The 24,900-nt window shown below is 36.7% G+C and overlaps 2 protein-coding genes across 4 annotated transcripts in view; one reads left to right on the forward strand and one right to left on the reverse strand.

Annotated features, from left to right (window-relative positions):
- The window catches only part of wu:fa11c10 (protein FAM110B), a 32,311-nt gene extending 13,597 nt beyond the window's left edge, over nt 1-18,714 (reverse strand). Inside the window, exons 1-2 of one of the 3 annotated variants that reach the window (XM_022677384.2) lie at nt 18,569-18,702; nt 7,975-8,178 (exon numbers count right to left, since the gene is read on the reverse strand). The gene's annotated coding sequence lies outside the window, so the exon portion shown is untranslated. Of the gene's footprint in view, nt 1-3,139; nt 3,367-7,974; nt 8,179-18,568 lie in introns of those variants that run through there. The other 2 variants (XM_007249927.4, XM_049462855.1) reach the window with 2 other exon arrangements.
- A 343-nt stretch (nt 18,715-19,057) lies between these two features.
- LOC103036968 (cytochrome c oxidase subunit 4 isoform 2, mitochondrial) overlaps nt 19,058-24,900 on the forward strand; it is a 44,728-nt gene continuing 38,885 nt past the window's right edge. The window contains exon 1 of the mRNA XM_022677386.2: nt 19,058-19,134. The gene's annotated coding sequence lies outside the window, so the exon portion shown is untranslated. The remainder of the gene's footprint in view (nt 19,135-24,900) is intronic.

Genomic DNA, 24,900 nt, shown 5'->3' on the forward strand with positions numbered 1-24,900 from the left:
TGAACTCTGCACTAAAGGTGGCTTCAGTGTTGATCCATTCTTTATCACCTTAGCAACAACACCGCCTGACCACTGTCAGCAGGAGAAAAATTAGGCAGTGCCTCGCAAGGTATTGATCAAGCTGGACAGCGGACAAATGGTCTAATCAGCCTATCAATTACTAAACCACAGCTATAGTAGAGTCCACCCATTTCACTCATCTGTTGCGGCAAGAGTAACCTACAGCATCAACCAAGCAAAGAATATATTAAGCAAAACATGATGTGCTTATTTCTACACCTATTATAGATTTTTTTTAGATCCACTGAGCATTTAGGAGCACTTTACTGTCTTATAATTACTGTAATCCTTCTGCTTCTCTGCCTTTCACCTTTTCTTTCAATGATCAGGACCACCACAAAGCAAGTATTATTTAGGTGGACCACTAACATGGTGGTGGTGTGTTATGTGTGTGCTGTGCTAGTACAAAAAGCATCAGACACAGCAGTGCTGCTGGAGTTTTTAAACGCTTCAAAGTCACTGCTTAACTGAGAATAGTCCACCCACAGCAAACAGTGTGGGCAGTGTCCTGTGGTCTTGATCCATGAATACAGGAAATCGTACAGACGTCCCTGTACATACAAAGACATACATACTCTAAGCTAATTACATCACATGGTATTGTATCATCTAAAAAAAAGACAATTACCCACATGCATGTACACACACACTCACCACACACTTTACCAACATAATGACACACAGTCTGTAGCTCTAGTCACAGAGGATAATCACAGAGCTACAGGGATGTTGCAAGCGCTCCAGCGGCGTCACTGTAACCTCGGCCGGTCCTGCGTGTTGTCTTTCCTCATTTCCACCACAATCATCACAAGCACACTTTCCCTCAGTCTCACTGACTGACACACTCACAAAAAAAAAACAGGAACAACTGCTAACTGCAAACATCTATACACAAAGACACTAACAAGCAGACAAACACAACCATTCAAAGGTGTAAATAATCATTCAAAGGAATGACATCAGTATCAGGGGGGAAACTTGCTTAAAGCAGCTAACCTTACGACTGTTTCTTTTGAATTAAATGCAACAAATCATATATATTCCTGAGTGGGGATGTGGCAAATATTACAATAAATGTTATCGGTGTCCTCCTGCAACCATTTGTAGAAAGGCAAATATATTCATAAAAATATATATATATATACATAAGCAAACAGAGTGCTGCTAATACCACTAAAATCAAGCACTACTGCCAACATGGGGAAATCAGAAACAGAGCTCTGATTGGTTAGCCTGATTTTACTGCATCCATAAAGGCTCTAATAAACAAAAAATGTAAGCAATGTCACAAACCGTCAGGTAAGAATGTGGTATAAAAGACAGTAATGTTTGGGTTTTCTGTGAATTGGCTTTATTCTACTCAACAAAAACTGTGGGTTAGTGTCGCTAGTTTAATGCACTTACATATCAGTGTGTGTACCTATTTTTCTGTATTTGTAATGTTTACAAACTACTTTTACAATACAGGTAAATACAGGCCTGTCAATATATTGTAAAAAAAAAAAAAAGCTAAATATATTGCAATTGGAGTCCATATCTACAGATATACAGCTCTGGAAGAACTTAAGAGACCACTTCAGTTTCTAAATCAGTTTCTCTGATTTTGCTATTTATAGGTATATATTTGTGTAAAATGAACATTTATGTTTTATTCTATTAACTATGGACAATATTTATCCCAAATTCCAAAAAAAAATATTGTATTTTTTTAATGTCATAACAAAAAAGATGCAGAGCTGTCAGACCTCAAATTATGCAAAGAGTTCAGAACCCAATATTTGGTTGAATAACCCTGGTTTTTAATCACAGTTTTCATGCATCTTGGCATGTTCTCCCCCACCAGTCTTACACACTGCTTTTGGATAACTTTGACACTCCTGCTGCAAAAATTCAAGCAGTTCAGCTTGTTTTGATGGCTTGTGATCATCCATCTTCCTCTTCATTATATTCCAGAGGTTTTCAATTTGGTAAAACCAAAGAAACTCATCGTTTTTAAGTGGTCTCATATTTTTTCCAGAGCTGTATATGTTAAAAATATTGGATTTTAGTACAGGCCCAGAGTTTCCATATTGGTGTATGCCTGCCCAGCAGTGATTGGCCTGATCAGCTGTAAACAATGTTAGTCATTATCTTTTGACAGACCCTGGAAGACCAGTCATTCTTAGTGGATCTCCGACAAGGAGTGTCTTTGAGGCTAATGCCCTAAGAGGGCTTCGGGTTGCTTTCCTGTCCACGTGAGCTCAAGGATATGCCCAAAAACAACCACACACACACACACACACATACACACACCCACACCCACAGTTCCCTCTTGTGACTCATTCACTGGACACTGTTGACACTCATCTGGGACAAAACTGACATAGCCATAGTATAAGTAAGTAAATATCTGCATGTCTTAAAATAGAAAAACTATTTTTTTTAAGCTATGCCATAAAAGCACCATGTTTGGCACCATAAAAAGTGTGGAAAGCCTTTTAAAAGCTTCAACTACCAAAGATGATTCTTCTTTGGCACTGTTCAAATAAAAAACAAGTGCTCTAACATATTTCCAATATGTCAGCCTGCACGTGAATACATCCACTGTGAGAACCAACAGCCATGTAACAACTCAAGATAGGAAAATTCCAAGGACAGATTATGGCCAAGGACAGATGGCTTTTGTCATCTTTCACTTTAGAGCAGTGTTTAATGAGCAATAGCTTAAGCTCACTCATCAAATGGTAATGAAGCCCTCAATGATCCAACACAGACACTCATTAACATTCTGGAGACGACGCAGGTCTGTAGAAAGAAACTGTGCTGTGCTCTAAATGACAGCAGTTCCTGACTAGAACAACAATAGTAGGTTTGTTCTGCCTCTAAGTCCTCTAGTGCAAAAAAAGTTTAAAGAGCAGAGACAATGTTTCTTTAAGCAGAAGAAACAGAACTTAAGTAGAAAAAGGAAGTATGCACAGCTGACTAATTCACACAAGCTAACTTACACATGACATATCTGCAGCAACAAAACATTAAAAGTGTTACGAAGCATTTTAACACACATTTCCTGACATTCCCTAAAAGCTGGTACAAAACTTACCAATAGAGGTGTGAAGAGTTTTAGTCTACTGACTGGAAACAAGGTAAAACAAGTGTAGATGTCCTTTTGAAAACAGATGCCAGTTGAGAAAGTAGTGCTCTCCTGAAGAGGCACAGCGCGTGTGAGAGAGTCTGTGTGTGCCTGTGAGCCAACAACTCAAATACTCCTCCTCTCTCAGCCTGGCTCCACCCAGCCCGTCCAATCAGCTGCGCCCTTCACTACAGAACAGGCAGGAAGAACAACACTTCCTTGAGGCACATGACAAAAGAGTGGATGAATGTAAAACCCTGAATCAGAAAATGATGGGAAGCATGGAAAATGTTGATTAAAAATAAGAACAGTGTTTTATACATTTACATCAACTTTTACTCAATTACAGACAGTATTTAAAGTTTTATATGGTCAAAAACCTATAAAAATTTCATTTTTAAATATACAGCTCTGGACAAAATTAAAAGACCACTTCATTTTCTGAATCAGTTTCTCTGATTCTCCTTATCTCTACTTTCACAACCATGCCTTTGCCTTTAAGTGCAGCAAGTGGTTTTTCATTGTCTTGTTGAGAACTGCACTGACATCACTGTAAAACAGGTATGTACAAAGTCTGACCCTGGAACCAAATGTGTCTGGTGGACATTTAATAAACTCTTATTTACTGATAATTAAGTGTTAAATAATGAATACTAATTGTTCTAAATTTTCACATTCTGAAAGAAATATTGAGAAAAACTGATGAATAACATTTTTAGAAAGGGAGACCGGCTCTTAGGTATTTTGATATGATTCCATCTGGCCCAATTTGAAAAGAAAGAAAAGACACCCCTGGTGTAAAAGATGCAGTCCTAAAATCAGAAAATTTAGTTTTAAGATTTTCTCATCATTAGTAATTTAATTTCACCTCATTTTACCATCCATTAATTTCCTCACACCTAACTTTTTTGGAATGTGTTGCAGGCCTGAAATGCAGCAATGGATGTATATTAACAAATAAAATTAAGTTGCCTAGATGAAAATGAAATACTGTATATTGGGTTTATACGCTCATCAGTCAAATAAAAGTCAAAGTAAATGTGACAAATATTGTGATATTTTTTTTATTTAAACTTTCCATGCTGTCCCAACTTTGTCTGATTTGGGGTTGTACATCAAAATGTGTCAAATCGCTCCTATTCCTGTAACTACTCTTCTATTCTTATGCAATCCTATTCTTTACCTCCTGGGTAGTCCAGTCTAAACAGTCACTTCCCAAAACATCTTTTAATAATCTACTGAATCCACTGCAGCTCTTCCAGCACCTCCACCTTTTTCCCACTTCAGTGTTACTGCTGAGGAAGTGATTTAACAGAGTCGCTCTGCCTCATCAAAGAGCGAGGGGGGAAGAGTTACAGAAACAAATCACTAGCGCTGTTGCTATAAGGATATCCTGTCTTTAGGCATGCTGTTTTCTCAGAGGAATTACCTGAGAATGACTGGACAGAGCAGAACCATTTGAGGAGACTAGGGGTTTCCATTCTTACCGACAGTTTCGTAATAAGGAAAAGCTTAGCTCTCTACGTCTCTGTCGGTGCTACAAAATGCCATGTCTGATCCCACTGTGAGGCCTAAAGTGGTAAAGGAGCAGAGTAGAGTAGAAGGAAGAGAAGTGTACAGACTGAGGAAGGTTTAAAAACACAGAATGATGTCTGAAATATACTCTAATCAACTCGACTTGACTGTATTTTTGTGGGTCATGTCAAAATACCCGGTGTTAAGGTACACTCTTAAAAATAAAGGTGCCTCAAATGGTTCTTTTATCAATGCCATAAAAGAAACACTTTGTTACAGAAATAACTATTTTTATAATAGAAATGTGTGACAGTGAAGAACCTTTAAACTGCTTAGTTCACAGTCTTTCCAGTCTCCTGTTTCTACACAAACCAAAATTGGTTCACTTCAGCTCAATGCTAATGCTGCTCAATCAGTGCTAACAAGGGTTAGCAGCAGGCTACATGTTGATAATACGCACCTTTTAGCAGCTAATGCTAATACTGATAGAGAACTAAACTAAAATTCTTTTATATCGTTGCACTTCAGCAGAGTGGCTTTACTGCTCCTTAAAACCTGACTAGTAAAATTTATACATAAGGCGAACTGGATTATAAGACACACTGACAATTTTTGGGAAAAATGAAAGAATTTGCAGTGCGTCTTATAGTGCGGAAAATACAGTATAATATTTTCTGAACGTTACATTCAATTTTTCAGGTTTTCTGAATATTCTTAGAACATTTTTATTGTTTAATGTTTTAAATGTCACTGCAATGTTAGTTTTGTCAATGTTTAATTGTTTTAGTTGTTGTTGTTACTATTAACATTTCCAAAATGTTAGGATTCAATTAACTGGTAACGTTATGTGAGAAACGTTCTAAATGTTGTAATGCAAATTATTATTATGTTCTAAGTTTTTACAACATTCCTAGAACATTATTTCAGGAAGTTAACCTTCCTGGAACCTTTTTAAAACACTGCTAAACATTCTTATAAAATTCTATGTTAGCTGGGTTTATAGTGAGCAATATGGCATAATTATATTCAATACACAATCCTTAATCTCTGATTTATTGGAATTCACCAATAGTTGCACATTTATAAACAAACCATTTGTATAAAACTACAAAAAATGAATTTACTCTATATATTCTCATTTAAAATTGTATTATATATTAAGACATATAAATATTAAAATATGTAATTGGCCAATGTTCAGAAATGCATCTTATGATGTTTTCCTTGGCAGCCAGGCCTAAAGGTTAAAGAAGTGGGCTCAGGACCGGAAGATCTCTGGCTTAGGACAGGATGGTTGTCAGCTCAAGGCCAAAAAGTCATTAACTCGACCCCCTGAACTGCCGAGAAGTGGGGGACGGGGTGAAGGAGCAGAGCTTTCCCCTCTCTCAACATTCACAATTGAGGTGCCCTTGAGACAGACATCTGAGCCAGCCTAATGCTCCCCGGAAGCTGAGGAGACTGGCCACCACTCCAGGTGTGTGTGTTCACTGCCCCAAGACACTAGTGGTGTGTGTGTGGGGGCGTTTGCTTATTGCATGAATGGGTTAAATGCGGAGGCTAAATTCTATACTACTACTATGTTAAGACTATAAATGGTTAATGTTATTTAATCTTGGTTTATCCCCTTAAAAATAACTTATTCCTTTTAAAAATCTTAATTTTACAGATAGTTGGTCAGGTTTTGTAACTCAAGTTAAAGAAATCTGCTTAATTAGGGGTGTTTTACATAGACAACAACAAATGGCCCAATTTACACCTGGTCACTTAGTGTGACTATAATATGGATGGTATGCTGATTTTGGGTACATGCATTGACACTTGGTAGTTAAATGTGTCTCTGGTTAGTCAGACTGAAATTTGGTGTAAAGGTGTAAACAAAGCATACATGTTTCAGAATAACAGTGTGTGACAATATGATCTAGCAGTAAAGACTATAGCGGATATTTGTTAAACTCAGTTGTACAATTTCACAATATACTCTTTCATAAAATCCGTCTAAAGGCTTCACCAGCAGGTGAAAACATTCAAATCCAATCTTTTTATTGTGATCCATATCAGACATCACACTGAAACGTTAAGTTTCAGTTTAATCCAGAATTACAGTGTTCAAGTTACACAATATCTTACAACTGAAACTCTATGAAACACACCCTCCCACCACCACACATATCAACATGTTACCTGAGTTGCCAGAGTGCCTGAAATATTTCAACAACACATATCAAAGTGGCCCAAATAAGAATTAAAAATATTAGATTCCATGTGTGTTTTTTTTTTTTTTTAATTTTGATAAATCTGTCTTTATCGAGTGAAGACCAGAGAGCTAAACAGCTTATTAAACTCATACAGCTCTGGAAAAAAAATAAGAGATCACTTAAAAATGAAGAGATTCTTTGATTTTACCAACTTGAAAACCTCTGTTATATAATTAAGAGGAAGATGGATGATCAGAAGCCATCAAAGCAAGCTGAACTGCTTGTTTTTTTGCACCAGGAGTGGCATAAAGTTATCCAAAAGCAGTGTGCAAGATTGGTGGAGGAGAACATGCCAGGATGCATAAAAACTGTGATTAAAAACCAGGATTATTCCAACAAATATCGATTTTTGGACTCTTAAAACTTTATAATATGAACTTAATTTCTTTACATTATTTGAGGTCTGAAAGCTCTTCATCTTTTTTGTTATTTCAGCTATTTCAAATTTTCTGCAAATAAATGCTTTAATGACAATATATTTATTTGGAATTTGGGAGAAATGTCCATCGTTTATAGAATAAAACAACAATGTTCATTTTACTTAAACATTTGCCTATAAATAGCAAAACCAGAGAAACATATTCAGAAACTGAAGTGGTCTCTTTTTTTCAGAGCTGTACATATATTATTTAGCCCTCCCAGCTTTAGCTAGCTAAGACTCACATCACCCAAAAGAATAATTTTATTGACTGCCTTGTTTTTTAAAGGAAAATAACCTACCAAGTGTCTTCGTGTTTTCTTAAATAATAAATTAAACTCTATATTAATAAATGAAAGTATTAACCAGCCAGTTGTCTTTTATCATTGTAATTAATCATTGTATTTAACTATCAAAATATCAAAACAACAGTTACTTTAATTTCTTAAACTATTAAAACCTAAAGCCCATCCTTTTCTGTTGCCATCACGCTGATCTCAGTGAGACAACGGGTCCAACACACAGATCTGTCAAGTGCAGGTGTTCCGGTCTTAATGCTCTTCTTCTATGACCTACAGGGTTTGAAACCCACACCTTCAGTGCCAGGGGGCCCGTACCTGAACTACACAATGAGCAGCAATCCTATAGAAGTGATACCATTAGTTGTGGTGACAGATCTCTATGGAAACGGCTGTAATTCTGTCCATGCTGAGACTGGTGGCCCCGCAGCTCTTAGCTTCCACCTGTGCTGAGAGCTGAAGCTGGACAGAAAAAGCACAGCATTCCAGACGTTCCACAGAACACAGTGAGCTCTGTAGGAACTTAACAGGAGAAGAAAGGAGACATTAGACAGAGGAATGGGCTTCACGATTAAATGAATTAGTGTAAAACCAACAGGTTATGTAACAGAAGCGTGAAAGTTATTATAGAAGACTGCAGCTTTTGATTTTTTGTGTTTGTTTTTTTTAGAGACCAACAAAAGGCAGCCTGCATAAACCCATTATCATCACTTTAGCTGTTAACCCATTTTAACCAAGCTAGAATCTGCACTAAACTGCACTGCATTAACTATATAATGTAACCATTAAAATAAACATTAATTCTTCACTGTCTAGTAATAGAGGACACTAGCATGTCTGTAATTACCACTAATGGCACTATGCTACTCTGGTGAAGCTGAGAGGAACATGCTTGCAAGAGCTGCAAAACACTGCTTAAACAAAGTTATGGTTATGTAAATTTCTGCAAAATTACTGTGCCTTATCAATCCACAATATTCTTTTACTTTCAGTGATGATTCTGTTTCACTTTCTCCTTCTCCAGATATGCATGTGTGTCTTACATTAAGGTGTTTAAAACAGTACATTTTCAAAACTGTCAAAAAAGTAAGTAAGGATTGTTCAAGCAATGTCCTTCTAGGCATCACTTTTCAAACAATGGTAGCTCTTTTCCTTATTGGAAAAAAAGAAAAAGAATATAGTCTGGCAGGGGACCACAATTTGGGAAGCTGTGTTCTACACCAAGCACCATTACAAGGAGTTTAATCATTCTTCACACTTATTTATCTTATGTTTTTCTCAATATCTTAAATATAACTCTCTAAAGATCATCCACTAAACGTTTAAATAAGTAATAAAAGTTGTTATTATATTATGGCATTATTAACCATTTAATCTGCGAGTGTAAAATGCTCTCTCTAGATGTTTCGTACAAGCAGCTACTGGCTTCCACTTCTAAAAAAACTCCAGTGCTAACTCCCTCTCAAAGCTGGAGGTTAAGCCTTACTCACCCCTGAACTCCAACCTCTCAGAGTCCTCATGTCTAGGCTGTAATTTCATCTCTCCACATGCTACTGAGATGTTCACAGCCGTGATGCAAACTCTACAGAGCCAATCCAGCTGCATCGGTCCCTATAGCCAGCAGTGGTGAGCTGCCTTACCATACATCTGAGTGTCAGGGCTCTCTGAACGAGGGGATTAGAGGAGAAAAATTCTGGGTGCAGGATTACTCCAGGAACCCATCTTTTTTACGGGAGATCATAGACCTTGCCCTAGGCTCTGACAACACACATGTACGTAATTCCTGGCTGCTCCCCAGCCTGATTCACACGTGGACATCTCCGTTTACTACTCAGATTCCACACGGGCATGTCCAAACACGCTTTCACACTTCTAATTCAGCTCTGACACACCGAGCACTTCCCAACGTTGCACACAAGCCCACACACATAAAAAAACATGGTGGCTCATATGTACACATTAGCAACGAGAGTGATTCACACCAAAGTGTGAGTAGTTCAAGACTCATCTTTACTGACAATTGACAGCTTTTGAATAAACAACTTAATTAGGGCAACTCAATTAGGACTGGGCGTTACTGATAACAACAGAACTAAATCAACATTACAATGATTTCCACAGTATTACAGTGTTAGATGATATTTAATTAAATGTACAATAGAATTGTGCTAATTTCCTATACTATACTATGCAACACCAGTAGACCAGCACTCCAGTATTATTGGAGAAGTATATTTGCTCATTAACCGCAATATCAGTGTACCAACTGTTAAGCATGGTGGTGGTAGCTCTGTGCAATGTGCAACCATATCCCCCGGCAGCCCAGATAACATGCCCATATACATAGACTCATAACGCAGCAGCCGGCGCCAGGAGGCAGGCTATGCGGAACCTGTGTATATATGTCTGTCATTATCAGTACAGTGATGGCGGCGCTTGGAGCTGAAACTAGCATTATGGGATGTAAACAGTGGTTTTTAATAAGCTTCTTATTCTCTTTTAAAATTATTATTGCCTCGTTCTAAATGTCAGGGCTCTCTGGATTCTAGCAAGGAGGTGTGGAGCTACTTTGAGCCTGGATAACGGTGGAAAAGGCGATTTATCGGGGCAAATAATGCCCCATGTCACCCAGTCTGAACTGTTAACATTTTTGGATCTCTGAACGCTGTGGGAGAACGGAGGTGTGGTATTCGCTAAAGGTAAGCACTTTTTAATCATGTTTCACTACACCAAAAGTCCATTTTACACCGGAGTTATACTTTAGCAGTCTTACTGCAAACCACAAAGTTCTGTTGATGAGTTTTGGTGGACATGGATATGGATGTCAGCAGGATGAGAGAAAAATGAGCTAAACATGGGTCCCATCTGGGTTGTACGCTGCAAACTGGGCCTAGATGAGTCTCATATAAGATAAGATGGGCTGAAATGATGAGGCCCAACTAGAACCCTCCTAGAACCGACCTAGCCCATGTTCCAACACATGAGCTGGGAGTAGAACATCCCCAAATACGATGGAATTGTAAGAAGGAGGAGTGTGTGAGAATTCTACAGCAAAAAAACTCAGCAAAAAAACTCAAAAAAATGTGTTTTGTATACAGATAGTAGTATACAGTATCTGGATAGTATTATATTAATTAGTATTAGTTATAAATAAATACAGTCAAATTTCTCCTGAAGCCAAAGATTCAACAGCCTGCACGTGAGCCACCACACACACACACACACAGGTCAACAGGTCCAGCCAACTGCAGCTAAGTGAGCAGACAAACACACACACACAAAGGGTAAGTGTACTCTCAGGCACAGTGCACTGCTTCTAACAGGGGTGCTTGGAAGCCCTCGTACTGAAGATGCACGGCCCCCTGGGTAACAGCAGAGCAGCACCAGAGGGCTGTTTATCTTGGGAGGACCTCGTCAGAAAAGTGGCATCCTTTCCACATTCCACAAATCCTGTCAAGGAAACCTCAAGGCTACAGAGAGAACATAGTGTGTGTCTGTGTGTTCAAGAAATATGAAGGAAAGACTGTGTGGTTTCAGAAGCCTATACATTCCATGACTGAAAAGGTTCCATGTGGCAGCGTCTGGGTAACCCGTGTGGTAGGAAAAAGTAGAGTCAGCAAGTGGAGACGACAATTCAATTACGTAATTCATATTTTACAGAAGCTCTTTAGCGCCTGAGCGCGAGTAAAGCGCCTTGGAGTAGACAACATCACCGTGTCGCTTACAATCAAGGCAATTACTATCTGTGCATTCTTTATAATCCACATCACCTCTTTTCACCCTGCCAGCAGACGACGCCATTGTGAACGCCATTTGTTCTTGAATTACAGACAAAGGGACTGTCTTTCTGCATCACTGCAGTTTACACACTAAAACAAAAGCTGCTTTTAATTATGAAAAGTAAGTGTAATGTTTATCAGTTCGATTTTTTTTGACTATTTAAAGCTAAATGCCAACTAAAAAAAACACAGGGTTTAACATAAGATTTATACTATCAGATTGGGGGAGAAAAATAGAAAACTACAGTTTACAGAGTACAGATGCATTCTTTAATATTTTTGTGAAATTCAGATTATGAGGGGTAGAAATGAAAAACTTATTTTTTTTCTTTTATCATCATACAAAAAAAATATAGATATTTTTTCTATTTTTAAACACAGAACCAAACATGAAACACCAATGGCAAGTTTTTAAAGCACTAAGCACAAACAGTGAGAAACAGCTCTACACTCCAACAGAGCTGTTGTTAGAGTGTAGGCAATGCTTTACATCATGAAAAATAACTTTTTTTGTAAGGATGCCGCTTCCACAGAGCTTTATCAGCCTACACAATAAAGCATTCCTCAGAACTTTCCTGCAGGTTCAAGCTTCCCTATGATGTGGTGTAGGCGGCGGCTTGAAACAACAGGCTCCACGTGCTTCAGTGGAAGGTGCATGTGTAAGCCGACGCCCACCCAGGTTGGTAACTTAGCAATCATGTGAGGGAAGACTCACTTAAACTTCAACTACACTGGGGAATTCAACTTTTTTCACAAATATACCAAAATATTCTCCCCAAAGTGCTCTCTTAATCTTGTCTACTTTACTGAGGAGGCATTCACTGTAACTGCTGTAGTTAGAGGTGGGCGGTAAGGTAAATGTGTCAGGATACTTGAAACCCAATTTTTGGTATTAGCCCTGGAATTATAATTGATATAGAATGTTTAGATGTGTTAATTCAGGCTATGCAAACATCATTGATTAAGTACCCACAGACAGACACTGCCAACTATGGCTAACTTCAAACACAATAGGTAAAAGTTGTCATCATATACACTGTAACGACAAAGAAAAAATAAAAACTCAATAATTAATTCTGATTTCGGCCAATTTAATATGTGGTAGGGCTGCAACGATTAGTCGATATAATCAACAATGTTGATGATTTAAATTTATCAACTAAAATAAATAAAAAAAAAATTTAAACAACATCTAGACATTTAAATGTCCTATCTCATGTTCAGCTGTTTCTATCATTTTTTAAATGGAGGACATGGCAAAAATAATCGTTAACTCCTGCATATATTACATCAATCCAACTTAACATTCAGAGAGGAGAAGAAAAAAAGGACAACAGCAGTTAGGGAGGGTTTTAGCGGCGAGACAGTGAGGTAAGAGACCTCATTAATATTTTGGGTGATGCCTCTGTTTACTCAAAATTAGAAGGCACATATCTCAGAAGACGTTTCTAAAGACATGACCAAAATTGACCACAGAAACAAATGGCTGCAGTGCCAAAGGAAAATACAGTTTAAATAAACCTAAAACTAAACCTAAACACATTATTGGTTATAAGCCGAGCTGTCAGTCACTGGAACTTGTGGATAGCTCATGTGATGTTGGTGAAGATGAAAACTAAACTGACGAATGTCAGATAAAGGACATATAAAATACATACAAAAAAAAAACAGATTTTGTGGGAAAATCAGGTTTGGGTAGATTTATCTGTTTCATGAACGTAGCCTATTTTTGGAATTAGAAATACGGAACTGAGGCTTAAAACGATATTTAAAAAAAAAACTACAAAATTAAAAAAACCTAGAACTTCATGAAGCCCTACCTTGGAGTGGAGTAAATTACCATGACACTGATACCATATTGTTCACTTAGTTGTAGTAAACAGGGACTTACAATATAGATGTACTGGGAGAGCCTGTCTCTATAGATAGACATGTGTGTGTGTTAAAAACCAAAATTTCCAGAGAGGTTTTGAAAATAGGGATGGATTTGCCTACACTGTAATCTTGGAAGCCCCACGGTTCTATCCATGCTGAGTCTGAACATTTGGTCCCCGCTCAAGCGCCCTGAGGGATCCCAGGCTGCAGCGTATTGATGCGGCCTTCATCAAAAGCCATAAACAACAGTGAGCAGAGACATCATGAGGTCACGAGGAGTTTCTGAGAATAGAAGCAGGATGCTGTCTGATAACAGCACTGCAGAAGACCCAACATTTCACAAGGCAGAGAGATGGCTGGAGGCTGATCTCCAAAACACTGACATCAGCAGCAGCAGCACAGACCTACACTCGACTGAAGCAGAGCTGCTACAGTACGAGCTAAAAAATGAGAGAGACAGAGATAAGGGAGTGACTAAGCGTCTGATTTTAAAAGCCCTTGTAGGATAAAGTGAAGTCACTGGAATATCCTACTGGAGGCCGAGATTATGAAATGGCAAGCGCTAATGATAACTGTGAAGCCTTGAAAAAGCTATGTTTCCCATGAAAAGGCAGCTCTGCTGGCTCAAAGTCTAAGCACAGACCCCATATGTCATGGAAATTACTATCTACATTACCTAGCTTCGCCCCTAAAGACTCCCTGCCTGAAGTGTTCAAAGTTCAAAGTTTTTGTACCTAAATCCACCAAGCAGCAGCAGCACGTGTTGAATGTTTACTTCACTCTTTCTCTTCAGTTCATTGACTCAGCTTTTTACTCTCAATACAAAAACAAAAATAGGTTACAGGTTATGGTGGCAGGTCATGTCCAAACTTTCTGCACACCTAAACAGTACCTTTAAACATCTGTTCCTTTTTTAAATAAACATTGACATTGATTTCTATTGTGCCATAAAATAATATACATCCCGAATACTGTCCAACAAAAAATGTACGCTATAAGTTAAATGGAATCTAGAGAGAGATGCTCATCAGAAACATTAATAAACAGGCAACATCTCCCTAGTAATTAGGGGTGTAAGAAAATATTGGTATATTGAAGCATAGTATTATTATTTTTGCAAAACTGTACTATACAATATCAATATTATAAGTTAATAGCCTACGTTTGGTGCCAGGATAATTTGTGTTGTGTTTAACCTCCACTCACAAGATGTCAGAGTGGTACTTTGTCATTAGACCAAACTGTTACAATAAGATATGACAGTTTTTTACTAAATGAGATATGAGAGTTTTTTTTTTAAACTAAAAATAAGATTAAGCAATTACAATTTCCTTGCTTGCTTGTCCCAATATATTAAACTTAGGGCTGGGCAATATTATAAAAACAAATTTTAATATTCTTCAAATATATGACTACTTCAGTATTTTATTTGTAAATAAACAGCATCATTTAGTGATGCACAACCTATTGTTTCATTTACATTTTTAATTATTTTCTTTAAATTATTTTGGATTAATTGTAAGCAGCTCCCTTCAACTTTACATGCAACTTTTATATTAAACATGGTGCAAACATAACCTCCTTATATTTAAGTTAAGAAAAAAAGGATACGTTTTTGACACAAGTAGACTTCTATCTACTGAGATTCCATCTGGCAGCTTCTACATGTAAAGATGTACAATTCTCATGTACAATCCCATTTTAACAATTGCATTAAAACAATAATTTGATTAATCAAATTAATGTGAGTAACCTCCCAACCCTAATTGAACATTAATCTGTGTATTGTGATAGGTAACACACCACTAAGTTCTTGCCAATAATACACAGGACTATAAAATACATTGCACATTTCCAATATTGTCTATTCATGTAGGTTATAAATAAACATAGGCTATAAATCAAATGTCAACTATAGAGAGAGTTTATTTCAGACATTAAAAAAAACTCCATTAAAAGGCCAATATTGTGACCATGCTGTGATGATAAAAAAAAACCTGGGCCCTTTTAGTAATAAGCAATAGCCCAGTTTTCTCAGTGTGTTCAGCTAACCGTACTTGAGACCACAGATCTGTTCTGTGGGGGTGCTTAATCAGGTACCACTTTTGTGGTCTGTGATCACAATATGTTATCTGTGCTTGCGTGCCAAAATGCTAACTTGCTAACTGTAAAAATCAGGGCGGGAATTTGATAGACACATCCGATGACAGCAAATGTTGCGTAATTATTATGAGATGTTGTGCACTTCCTGGCAAAAATTTAGCAGCCAAGCAAATGGAAAAAGAAACTGTAACTAACAGGTCCACACTGATGCAGACAGTATACCATGAATTTAGTATGCATTTGGGACAGCAGTGGATAAGAGGCCAAAAAAAAATTGTATCTCCAAGATACCATTACCATAATTAAATAATTAATAAATCATTCTGAAATAATTAAGCTTAAGCCTCAGTAGATTTCAGAAAAGTGATGCAGACAAGAAAAAGGTATCTACGTCAATCAGGATTCCTTACAATGTAAAGATTTGGTTCACATATGTCACTTCTTTTGGGTCACTTCTAAAGCCCTGTTGCTTCGAAGTGATCTGTGGTTATTTTAGATAAGTGCATTTGCACATGCATGTGTTTAAACTCCAGTAGTTTCCAGTATCATGAGAATACAAACCCTTTACTCAGTCTGAGACATGCTGCAACTAGCTTAATTAAATTTAAAGGCTTACTCATCTAACAGCTTGCTTTGTCATCTATGTGTTAATCAGTTTACAGCTTCTCTGTCTCTGTGTTGCCAGCCAACCCTTTAGTTGCAATACAACCTCAAGACGCCTAATAGTCATGGACAATACATCTGACAATACAATCTGAAGGGGTGCTATTCTTGTTTGCTTTATTTGAAAAGCTACTTAGGATTTTATCCAGGACAACGAGGTCACACAGTGAGCAGAATAACACTTCAGCAGATTATCCACCAAGAGAAAATGAAACAAAAACAAAGTCTAATCCAATCTGTTTTCACTAGAAATCTGCACTGCCTACTTCCAAGCGGCTCAATCACTGTGTAACTGTGTATATAAGTGTGATAGTGATATTGTTTAGAGGTCTGATGGTATCTGCTACTGAAACAAATTGAACAAATCCCATTCAAAAACTCTGCTTAAATGAAAGTCAGTTTAAGTTTGACTAATAAAAACATCCATGTAAACACACATACACAAACAGATGCACACACATTTCTTAAGTTGAAAATATTCCTACAGAGCTAAACAGAAAAATACAAGGTGGCTAAGTGAGAACTGAATTACTTCCTTTTCTGGAGGGAAAAGCAACTGGCGGAACAAGGAATAACCAACTAACGATAAAGACACCCAAAGATAAACCACTGTTCAAACATAGATATAGTAATTGCATGAGCATACTGTTTATACAAGCAATGAAATATTTGTTTCCAAAGACATGCTCGCATGAATCAGTGACATTTCCTTTTTAAAGGGCAGGAATATTAATTCACTGAAAAAAACAAAACAGGAGTAGCACCCAAGGTCAATATTGATATATACAAATAATGCCTAGGATGCTGTGACAAACGTTTACATTTCATTTGTTTCATCTAAAGAGAAAATATCTCTCTCTCTCCTCTCCTCTAGTTTTCTCTGCTTTATAGTATTTCTCTTTCCGGCTTTGGGGATTTAAAGTTCATTACCATGAGGGAAGGAAGGCAACAGGTTAATGCAGGAAGTTCTCATGCCCTCAAGGTTAGTTTCCTTATTCATGGGAAAGAGCTGAAGCCACTCTTCCATCTGCTCTACCTAACTGAATATGGAGCAGCAGTAAAAAACACACTTAAAATACACTGACATTTTTAACACTTGCATTAATCAGTTCACACCTTGCCCCATGTTATTTGTCTGCATGTAAAACATCTAAATTTGTGTTATTTTATTTTTATTTTAAATATAATTTTGTGTGGAAAGGTCACAAAGGGTCTGCAGAGAGATTTAAGTAGAAAAGACAAATTACCTGCAACAATTAGTCGATATAATCGGCAATGTCTATTATTTAAATTTTTCGACTACAAATGTTATTGTTGACTAATCGTTAATTGGTAACAGTATGCATTACACAAAGTGCTGGGGACAAAAGTGCAGTGGGATATGGGTAAATGGCTCGCTTACACAAATTACACTTAACTTGGTCTGCATTTCCAAAAGTGCCCAAACAGATTTTAATCAGTATTTACTAAATAAATATCAGTACCGTCCATGTTTAAACAACATCTAGACATTTAAATGCCTTTTAAACCTCATGTTCAGCTGTTTTTTTAGATCATTTTTAGAGATGGAGGGCATGCCAGAAATAATCGTTAAATATTCGACTAATCAAAAAATAATAATCAGATTACTCGACTACCAAAATAATCATAGTTGCAGCCCTAATGGTGTCTAAAAACATTTATTTACTTCAATGATATGTGACTGCTATTAACCCGCTGCCTGCTTTTCTTTATATCAAAATTAGTATAGCTACTTGACACTTACGTTATAGCCAAGCTAGTTAACTAACAATTTTTTGTTAGTAGAATGTTTTCTGAATGTTAAAGTTAACGTTTTTAGAACGTTAAATCTGTCAATTTTTTATTATTTATTATTTAAGGTTGTTTCAACATAAATTGTGCAAAAAGGTTTTTTTGTACATTTTTTGTTTTGGGAAACATTTCCATAACGTTAATTAGAATTCATCAAGCTGGGAACGTGACGTTAAAAACGTTCTAATATCATTGCTATGCAAACCATTGTTATGTCCCACGTTCCTGGAGCATTATTTCTGTAACGTTACATGCTAACCTTTCTAGAACCGTTTTAAAAGGTTGGTAAACTTTATATATATATATATTAATCGTATAACTTTCTCTGTTTGCTGAAGTTCTAACTGAAATCCAACGGTCCAGCTAGCTTAGTTAAGTCAGCTAGTTTGTTAACCTAACTAACAGATAGTTGGCAAGTTATAGGAGTAACTTATCTAGTTATTTAATTAAAAATCGAACAATTACACTGCACTTTAAACACACTGGATGAGAATTGGTTCTGTTGACTATCTAGTTGTTTAGTTATCTAGCTAAGCTAGCCAGCTATCAGCATAACAACAGCCCAGCACCATAAAGCAAAGTTAACGTTAGAGCTCAAGCTACGTTAGCTAACATGCTGACTCTACAAGATAAAATAAAAAATAAATAATAAAAACTGGAGTTGGAGTAAAGACACTCACCTGCACAGCCTTGCAGTGTTTATAAAGGACTTAACACATAAACTAATAACTTTATAACTCAATAAATCATAAATATACGACACTAGCTGTTTATGAGATTCGCTTTTTAAAATCCCACCGCTGAGGAATGACGTTCACTGGTTCAATTTCTGCGGGGACTGTACCATTACTACCACTACTACTGCTGCGGGAACAAATACAAATAAAAATATACATGTTTTTAGGCCTTTATATTGAAACACCTTCACTTCACTAAGTAGTCTGTGCATCATTGTTGTGTAAAATAACTAATATTTCCAAGTTTTGACTTTATTAGCGCTTGCAAAACAAGTTTCCCAGCTCTGAGGTCCCCGGAAGGTCCAACACCCCCATTAAAAACATAGTACGGTCCGAACCCCGCTATTGGTCCCTCTGCAGTTCAGAAGACGCAGGCCTGTTGCCCAGGGTAACGCAAGCCAGCTGCGCGTGAGAGACACTGGGCCGTTGTGAACGGCGCTGTGTTTAGTTAGTAGCACTAATGGTTATCTCTGCTGGAGAAGCACGCAACAACATACTGGGTTTAAAAGGTCAGTTTCATGTACTTTAACCGGCTCACCCACCCTGTCAAAATACTGAGCATCTCTGACATCAAGCGTAGTTTAAAATACGCTTATACGAGCTGGAAAAGCGAATGCTAGTTTAAAAAACTGGGCCCAGCCTGTAGCCTACTAGCTAATCTCCACAGTCTCGATACACTCAACACTCGGAATACTACACCTTTTTGCCCCTCAAAACATTTAAAACAATTACCTGAGATTTTTAGTTCCTTAGACTATTCACTATTCAACACTTAAGACTTAAGGCTACAAATACATTATATTTCACCAGCTTTAAACTATTTTTAGTGTTCGTTTTTTAAACTAAAAATTGAATTTAATGGAATAGTGTTTGTTCTAGAACTCCAAACATTTTGAATTGTTCATAGTGACCATGTTCTGTTTCAAAGATACATTTAGATTCTCGAAAATTACTTTAATACCATTCATATTATCACATCAGGTGGACAGCTTAAGCTTTATTTCAGCTAATATTAACCCTTAGAACACTGAATCCTACACTTTAACTCTCTCTTAAGTCTCTTAAGCCCTATCCCTATGGGATTAGTTTCTCAGGGGGAAATCTGTGGAAAATATTTCACACTTCTACTCAGAGATACAACTCTTGCAACGACTGCAATTGAAAAAAACAGGAGGACCAGTGAGGTTTTTGACTTTCTCTGTCACATGACATTGTGTTCAGTAGCTCCTCCAATTCCAGTTACTTGTTTTTTTTTCACCTGGATCTCTTTAAAAAAAACGCGCGCCCAAGTGTAATTATGGTGCGTGTCCTGCCTGGATAGGGCTTTAATGACACATACTGAACATCCTGAAAGCATCACAGAACAGTGTGTGAATTTGTGTTCCTTCATTTGACCTTATTTTCCAGACTGTAGGAGTGCTCTGTCAGTGCTGGAGATAAAACTAGCTCCTTTTAAAAATGTACTCTTTGCCTCGACAGATCTGTTCCAGCCATTTTACCATTTAAATGCTTTAATTCAATGTTTTACATTCCATAAAACTAGTTCTCATCTGATTATTAAAACAAAATGTTAATTATATATTTAAAAAAAAATGTTGTGTCATGATATGTTACATCATGATTTTAACGTTAAAATATTTAGTCATTGCACACAGTAAAAAAAAAAAAAAAAACAATGAATGAGCTGCTCACAGAATTATTTGATGTAATTTTGAATTTGGTTTGGGCTCTTAGGGGTTAAAGAGACAAAATGAGTAATATTAAGATTTTGGTGATATTGAGCTAAACAAACAATTGAAATGCATAAATTATATATTTTAGAAATTTAAGCTTTCTTTTTAAATGTCCTTTAAACAAATGTTTTATTTAATCACTCACAAGAATCATCCAGCTTAACCAGACAGCAATAAAACATGACAAAAATGCTGCATCATTCCTATATATTTAATATAATAATTGAAACAATATGCAGCATGTTATATTGATAACCTATTGCCCCACAAATAACCTTGTGTCATATGTGTCTTTTGTTTACTTTGATGGTTACATTGATTATTCTGATTATTCACTACTTTCTATTGATCCAGTAATTTATTGATCCACTAATAGTGTAACCTATGCTAGATGTTTTTTTTTTGTCCATAGATACAACTCCCATTGTGTATTGGAGAGAAGCCAGAATGTTTTAGGGGTGTGATGGGGGATGGGGAGACAGGGTTAATTCGCTGCTTGACACACTTTCACTAAAGCATCCTATTACAATTTTTATGGGGTCTGATTAAGCAAGATGGTGATCTAATTTCTTTCTTCTTTTTTGTGGACTTCAAAGAAAAAGAGTTAACTAATAAAGACCATGTCCTTGCAGAGAGAGACAGACAGGATGGTGGTGGTGAAGAACACTTGAACTACAGTTTTTTTTAGAACAATCATTGTGCTAATCTGAGCCTTCTGTCCTTCTCACTTCCATCATTGAATTACAGCAAATTTGGTTAAGAGAGCTGAAGTGGGACTGTATAAGGAGATGATGTGATTAATTATCAGTAACAAAGGTTAGGCTGTCTGTAGGAAACAGCTGAGGCCGGTATATGCAGCTCTGTAAATTAGGTCTGTGCTGTGACCAATTATACAATTACTACACTGCTTCATTGTGTTCTTGTAGAACTGCATTGTATTCATAATTCTTATATATAGCATAATTTTTTTTTTAAAAAGTGAATGAGACATTATTATAATACTTATCAAGAGTCCAGTAGGGCAGAGTGGTGCTGAAATATCCATTCATCCATCCAGTATTTTAAAATATTTAAGCAATTTATACTCAGTCTAAAGTACAGATTCAATGAAGTACAGCTTCCCACTCAGAAAGTTGGGAGAGCCTCACCAACCCACCATTCAGAATCCAAGATTTCTGCACCGCTCATTAACAGTAGTAAAATCAGTAGTATTATACATTTTATTGTCAATTCTATCTATTTGTGTTTCATACTGTCCAACTTTTATCTGTGGACATGGTTTTATAGTGCTTGGATGCACAAAATAAAAAAAAAATCACAAACAATGCTAACCTGAGAAAATGACATAAAAAGCAGAAAATATTCTGGCTGAATTCACCACAAACTACCAGTTAATTATTATTAAACTAATTGTGGTAATTCTAAAGACTGTGGCTAACTTTTATTATGGAAATATTTTGAAATTGTGTAAAATTGCGTGAATATTTAATTGAATACTCAAGGCAAATAAAAGGCATCATCATAATTGCACAGCCTAATCCAATACCACCTAATCCAATACAGTGTTGCAACTGCCTGAACTGTCCAACTCCCATATAATATATATATATATATTTTATGCACAGATTATTCAAATGTATACAAAAGTAAAATAGTTTTTTCTCATTTGTGTTCAAACACATATATGACTTAAAAACATTTTTTTATTTTACTACAGTTCTACTTTTGACTTATGCTTTTATTTGCATATTATTTCCATAAAGGACTATGTTTGCGAAGAACCTTTTAAAGCTCTAAATCAGCGCCTCTTAAAATCTTTTGAATGGTTAGGGCCACTGTGGCCCCTCTTCCACGTTATCCAGGGTAAAAAAAAAGACAATGTTTCTCTTTGATTTTTTTAATTATCAGGCAGTCTTTTATAAGATGTGGCCAAAAAGTCCCCTAGTTTAAGAGCCATTGCTCTAAATAAGCTTCACTTGCTGTTAAGGTTCTGTACCAGTTTAAACAGTACTCTCATACCCTTTCGATTACAAATATTGATTCTATATGGGACCAAAAAGTAATATATTATTAGCACTGCACAAAAAAAACAAGAGTGTATAGTGATTGTTCAAATTTACAACATTATTCACATTGAAAGCCTTCAGAGCACACCTACTATATATGCAAGGCTTATAGAGCAGATAGGCAGTTCTTATTTCTAGGTGTCCTCCTACCTTTAGCTTATCTCAGGCTCAAGCTCTGCAAAACTGGACAAAATAAAAAAGGAAGCTAAGCACAGCAGAGTGACATAGTCTTACTAAACACCCACTGAACTGCCAGCAGTCAGACCCTTAAACACTCATTACCAACTCCCACTCAGGCCTCACAGGGGCCAAGTGCTGTGAGCTCCATTGTCCTGCGCCCAAGCTCAACTGTCAGTCCGGGCCGTGACAGACGGAAACAGAGAACTCTGGGAAACAAAGACACTCAGTACTTCAGGCCATGAACCTCAACCGTCGATCCGCTCAAATTACACATTACCTGCTGTTTATCTCCTGTGCTGTGGAGGATTCTGACGCTATGTTTTTCCATGGAACAGAAACACATGCAGCATGCTGCCAATATGTATTTATTAAGACATGAAAAAAAATGCTATTCTTTACCTATTACAGCACATAAAGTGGAAGTGGGCCATGACATGATATGAACAGCAGCCAGAGGCAATACAGTCAGTAATGGAGTATATAGCAACATAAAAGTCACTTAATGTATGTCTATGCACAGTACTGTGCAAAAGATGCCAGCCACCTTGCTTCAACTGAATCACCACATATTTCTACAATGGAAAGTCATTTATCTGGACAGTAACAGTTTTATTTGTTTCAGATTAATACTATTCAATTAAATTTTATTTAGATAGCGCTTTTCACATCATATCATTTCACAGTTGTCATATCATTTAAAGCAGCTTTACAGAGAAAATGTGTCCAACACGCCTCTTATGAGCGAGCACCACAGTGATACCAACAATTGTGGTGACAACAGTGGCAAGGAAAAACTCCCTTACATTAAGAGGAAGAAACCTTAGGAGGAACCAAGACTCATTCAGAATTCATTCCCCTCGGGTCAACCAGCTCAGTACAAAAAAATACAGGAGAGAGAGAGATATCAAACTAATATTTTACCCATTGGTGCTCAACATATGCAAACCCACTCTAATGCAACACAAAAAAAAAAGTAAATGTGGGTCATGTGTCTTATCCGTTTGTAAAAAACTGATGTAGAAATACAAAGCTTCTTCATTAAGTAATAAAGGAGAATATAAATGAAGATTTATTCTGAGGAAACCCTCAGTCATACATGAATTAACTTAGAAAATGAATGCATGTCATTTTTACCCATATGTGCATTAGAGGTTAGTGATACAAAAAGGGTTTTTATTTAAAAAGTAAAAAATTAAAAAATAAAATAAGGATGTATGATAATTAAAAACAATTTTAATAAGAAATACCATACATTCTGAATGACTGAATGAATTCATTTTTAAAATATATCATAGAAACACTCTTATAGTTACATAAAAACATGAACAAGGGTCATTTTTGACCCATGTGTGCATTAGAGGACTAGAAACAAGTTGTTTTTATAAAGAAATATGTACTAAGTTTAAAAACAAGTTAATTGAGGAATACCTTGAATACTGAACTATTTAATTCATTTATTGCAAATGTATAGAAAATTAAAACTCAGCCGGGTCATTTTGACCCATGTTGCACATGAAAGGGTTAATCCAGTGTGAATCAAAATGTAAGAAAGTGTTAACAAAAATCCACTACTGTACTCTACTGTACCCTGACATGTTGAAAGTCTAGTATCATGTCCCATAACGTTTGTCCCACTCTTATATGCCCCATAGAAACAAAAGAATGGTGCCCTGACCTGTGGGATATATGTTTGGGGCCTCCTGCATTAAACATGAAGGTGATTCCTGAGTCAGAGACAGATGCTGCTGGTAAAGATCATTACCATCCTCTGCACTACTGTGTCTACTGCGGGTGGTAATTCCGTCTATGATGCATTCCTGGTGAACATGTTACACTGTAGACCAAGGAATGTTGAATACCTGCACCATTTAAAAAATGGAACGTCCCATTCATCTGGCACCCACTATCAGGCTGAAGTAGAACTCCGATAATTCACATCGCTTTGCCGGGAGCTCCCTGGCCAGTGTTCAACCTTACTCAAGAGATAACACCTCACAACTTATACAGGTGTGAGCATTCCCAAACTATCCCCTGAGGTAACACTTTATGATCAATTATCAGTCTGTTATCCCATGGTTTTTGCCATGTCAGTGTATAACTATACATATTACACATGATCACTACTGAAAGATGGTTTAGCCTTATGTGTGGAAGCTGAGAAACATCAGCCATATACACTATATATTTAAATATACATTTGTCATCCTGATGTTTCCAGTGTTGGATTATTCTATGGGGTCATTCCAGTAATTGCAGAGTTCCTGTCTTTGCAGAAAGCTCTCAGAACACCTCTTTC

The sequence above is a fragment of the Astyanax mexicanus genome, chromosome 13 (genome assembly GCF_023375975.1).
Source record: "Astyanax mexicanus isolate ESR-SI-001 chromosome 13, AstMex3_surface, whole genome shotgun sequence".
NCBI classification, from domain to species: Eukaryota; Metazoa; Chordata; class Actinopteri; order Characiformes; family Acestrorhamphidae; genus Astyanax; species Astyanax mexicanus.